Source organism: Mus pahari, chromosome 6 (assembly GCF_900095145.1).
Source record: "Mus pahari chromosome 6, PAHARI_EIJ_v1.1, whole genome shotgun sequence".
NCBI classification, from domain to species: Eukaryota; Metazoa; Chordata; class Mammalia; order Rodentia; family Muridae; genus Mus; species Mus pahari.
In genome coordinates this window covers 38,412,439-38,417,281 of record NC_034595.1, presented here as the reverse complement: position 1 = coordinate 38,417,281, position 4,843 = coordinate 38,412,439, and positions in this window count along the sequence as shown.

The following is a 4,843-nucleotide window of genomic DNA, read 5'->3' as shown; positions in this document are numbered from 1 at the left end:
CAGGTCGATCGGGTCCAAATGCGGGTCCCTCCTCTCCAGCCCGCACTCTCCCCGGCAGTCCCTTTGGGGTTTACTGAAGGAAAAAAAGGGATTTTCAAACTCCTTCCTTCCTTCCTTCTTTCCTTCCTCCCTTCCTTCCCTTCTTTCTTCTCTCTCTCTTCCTATTTCCCTCCTCCCATCTCTCTTTCCTCTGTCCTCCATCTACCTATCTATTCATTCCTTCAGAAAGTACATATTTTGCAGTACACTTCAAATGCCTTGTGGTCATTCAGAGTAATTGAGGTGGTAGTAGGTGGCCTGGCTGAGTCAGGGATGGGTGGCAAGCATGTTTATTGGGGCATAAGGCAGGCTTACTTTTATGGGTTACAAGTGAGGGAGTCATGAGAGTAGTGTTACATTCTGGATATGTTTCAAAGGCAGGCCATGGGTGTTGCTGATTAGAGAATGATAATTTCAGGGTCACCATTGCTATCCATTGAGATTTGGGAGGATGAAAGGGGGGGGGCATTTGAATGCTGGGCAGCCTAGGGTGCTTCTGCAGAATGAGGCTTTGTGCTTCTGTATGAGTCCTTGTTCTCTGGGTAATAAGGAGTGACCACATTCTCCTGTGATGTTTGGAAACTGTGTTTTCTGTTTTCCCTCCACCCTCAGCTCCGTAGGAGAAAAGGTTCTTCAGGCACCAGGGGTGGGTAAGCAACTTTGGTTGTGCTGGGTGCTTCAAGAAAGAGAGTGGGAGTTAAGCCAGATGTCAGACCTAATTTTATCCTTTAATCACGAATCCAGTAAGTAGTTGTGGGCAGTGGAGAGAGGAGAACAGGGAATGGAGGAGAAGATACCTTTGTAAATAGTCTTGTTCTTTGGCAGTAGGAATTACAGATGGGTTAAAGCAGGGCAGGTATAACCTGCACCATCCTTGAGGACGTGTAGTGACTATTCCTGGTTGTCAACTTGACTATATTTGGAATGAACTACAACCCAGAATTGGAAGGCTCACCAGAGACCCTAATCTGGAGGCTGGGAGATAGAAATTTCTGATCTGGATCTTGGTATGGAGATCTTGAGACACAGTGGTGATTGAATCCAGAAGATTAAGACAGGGAGATCTCCGAGTTCAAGGTCATCTGGGATTAAAGGTGTGGTGGCACACACCTTTAATCTGGACTACACCTTCTGCTGGAGACCATATAAGGACATTGGAGGAAGGGAGTCTGGCTCTCGCTCTTTTGCCTTCTTGCGGTGTGGGACTCAGCAACTGCTAGACCCTTGGACTTCCATTCACAGCTACTACTGAACCATTGTTGGGAATTGGGCTGCAGACTGTAAGTCATTAATAAATAAAAATTACTATATAGAGCATATCCGTAAGTTCTGTGACTCTAGAAAACCCTGACTAATACAGGACATTTCTTTGTGGATTGAAGTCGTTTTTGTTTTTGTTTTTGTTTTTCCAAAAGAGATGGTGCAAATCATTTTAGTAAAAGTGGGCAAAAGGCTAAGGTGCTGTGTCTCTGCTTGCATGGTCTGACAAGACCAAATTCTAGTGTAAGCACAAGCCCAATGCCATGGAACAACCTGGTCCTTGTATTTGAGTAAGTCCTATTGTCAATACACGCAGCTCCAAGGTCAGTGTTTGCATGGTAACAACAGGTGAAACCTTAACTGGTCAGGTCAAGCAAACAAGAGTTGGGCTCAGAGAACCCAAACCCTGGATTTTGATCATGGTGCTGCTAGATTCCCTGGGTAAAAGCTTAGTCCATTTCTGTTGTAAGAATGCTGCAGAATGAATATCTATCTATCTATCTATCTATCTATCTATCTATCTATCTATCTATCTATCTATCATCTATCTATCTATCTATCTATCTATCTATCTATCTATCTATCTATCTGTGTGTGTGTGTGTGTGTGTGTGTGTGTATGTGTAACTTTTTTTCTCTGGGAGCTGCTTTTGTCTTCCAAGATGGCACTTTGAATGTTGTATCCTTGTAAATGTTGTATCCTTCTGCCATTCTCACATGGCAGAAGCTTGGAAGGGCAAAAAGAGATTCAATTCAGTCTGTCAAGTTCCTTTTTCGGACTGCCATTACTGTTCCCAGTCATTGAGGAGGAGCTGTCATGATTGACTCTTAGAAAGTACCACCTCTTAGGACCCTCCCCATGGCGGCTCCTGAAGTTTAAAGGGGCACTTCTTAGCCACAGCAACTAGAACCTTAGCGTATTTGTGCCAGAACGGTCGTGTTACTGTGTTCTTTCCAAGCCCAAAGCACAATACATTTTTACCTGTGGATAATTAATGAAGATTGTCTACCTGAAGCGCTTGCAGCGTTTACTTCTTAAGAGGAAGTATTGCACATGTTGGGGAACTACCTCCAGGATGTACATTTGGTTTCCATAAACATGAATCTATACTGAGGTTTCTACAGAGAGAACAACAGTTCTGTCTTGAGTGGACATGGGTTGCAGGAGAGCACAATGAGTTAGATGGATTAAAAGGGTGAACTTTGTAGTCAGGTGAACTTTGCAAAAACTCCGTGGAGGAGGAGAATGGGCTAGGCTTTGCGTGCTGGAGGCTGTAGGATGAGTCCCTGGAGCCTTCCTAGAACTTGGCAGACTTCTCATTTGAAATGGGATGGATTAGCATTTTTGTGGGTTGTGTCACCCCAGGTGGACTGGGCGCTCTCTAAACCCAGGGATTGAGTGCTCAACTCTACGTGCGTGGGTCCAGAGTTGATGGCTTTAATTAAAAAGGTCAAAAGCAAGGATAAGCATGTGTGAGGGGACAAGGGGCTGGGGAGTCAGAAAAGAGGACATGGGTGAGAAGCATAGAGACTCCTCAGGCAGAGTGAGAATCTCTGGGTGCAGGAGAAGGCAGGGTTGGTTGTCTTCCATCTCTGCTGTAACAGGGGCAACGCAGACCCTCACCGTGCAAATGAATGGAAGAGTTGGTTGTGGGGTCTTGCTTTGGGGTGAGTATCTTTCCATTCCAGTAGGGAGGAGCCTGTGTAAGTAGAAAAATTCAGGGTGGGAATCCTTGGAGCTGGCTTCTGCCATATGCCCTTGCATTATGACCCACTGATCTACAGCCACAGGACAGAATGTATACGGATGAGGGAACAACTTTATCTTCCTTCACTGGCCTCAGCTAAGCCATTTATTGACCTTTCAACTGTTCCCTAAAAAACAACTGTAGTGGGGCTGAGGGGTAGAAAGCAAAGCATGGCACACCTCTTGACCTTGACCATTAAACATTGTGTGGAGTTCCTTACCTGGTAACAAAGTCCTTCACAGCTTGTCTACTATCCTTCATGGGATTTGTAGAAAGGTCGACCTTGGATAACATGAAGTCCCAGAGGAGGAGGCGATTTCCCAGCATACTCTCTGTTCTGAACGCTGACTGCACAATCTCTGAGGCTTTAAGCACTCGTTTAAACAAATATTATTTATGTTCAGCAAGAGAACCATTCCCCATTGTCTGCCTTTTCTAACTCACATAAAACTGCACATTTAACGTTTGTTTACACATATATAAACCATATCGTTAGGAGTAGCCTGGGAAATGCTTGGTTGGAGATGAATTTTGCCCTTTGAAAACACAGGAGTGAGTGACAGCTGTATATTGTCTTATCAGAGGCGTGACATTGTGCGGTTGATTGGGACCAGGTGTCTCACAGAAGCCATCTGAGTAATACTATAAACTTCTGGTTGACAAGCAGGGTGACAACCCAGCTCTTTTTTACCAAAAGATTGGTTGCCAATATCTGCCTTCAGTGTAGTGTTATTGACAAAGAAACTGAAAACCTTGGGGTGCTATGAGGACGAAGCTAAGAGCAACAGTTTGTGACATTTATGACATGTTGATCAAGACTTGACCTATTAGATCATCCCTAAGTGAACAGGAGAGTGGGTAAGGAAGCAAAGGAATATTTTAGGTCAAGTTTGGTAAAATTCTTATTATATTTGATTTCTTACTGTTTACTTCAAAGCTGTATCAGCAATGGTCATTTCCTAATTTGCAGTGTGTGACTTGGGCAGATCACCCTCTCTGCTTTAACTTGTAGCCAACGTATCCTGAGTCTGAATCACGAAGTCTTCAGTTCAGCTAGCCCACTGAATGAAGTGAGGTACGAGAGAGATGAGAGTGTGTGTTTTGCTCTCTAAGTTAGTGGTCTATAGGCTAGCTTATTAAATTCTTTTATTCTTTTATTGTTTTTAACAGTGCTATCCTTCTCTCTATACATTTTCTTTTCTTTTTGTGGAAGACTTTGACAATTTTAGGGAACCCCATAGATTACTGAGATATAACATGTCTGGAATTAGCTGAGAAGAATTAAGTTGCATTCTTCCCTTCCATCTTATTTGCAGCATGAAGAGATGAGCTATATTTTAGCTTATTTTATTTTATTTATATTTAGCTGATTTTAGCTCATTCTGTCCTTGCGTATTTGCCTATGAGTATGTTCCCATGTTTTCTGGTAACTTCAGAGGAAACAATAGTGATGTATACATTTGGGCATGTTGACTTCAGAGCTGGCTTTACACTGAGGTTCTAAGATAACATTTGCTCTGGGAAATATTTCTCAGTGCTTGTTGGGACTTTTTGTGGGCCTGACTTGGCTAAATGCTTTGATCTGTTTTCTTTTTTTCTTTTTCTTTTTCTATTTTTCTCTCTAAGACACAGAGCTTGGAACTTGATCACTAATGTCTTTCTTGTTTATTCTACTGGGCAGCACTAAACTTTGAAAGAAAGACTGGCTTCCTTCTCAGACCAAAGTGGAAACATAGGTGACAGTGGGAAAGAACACGAAGTAGCCGGAACTGTCTTTCATCTCCCTGCCATTCCTGG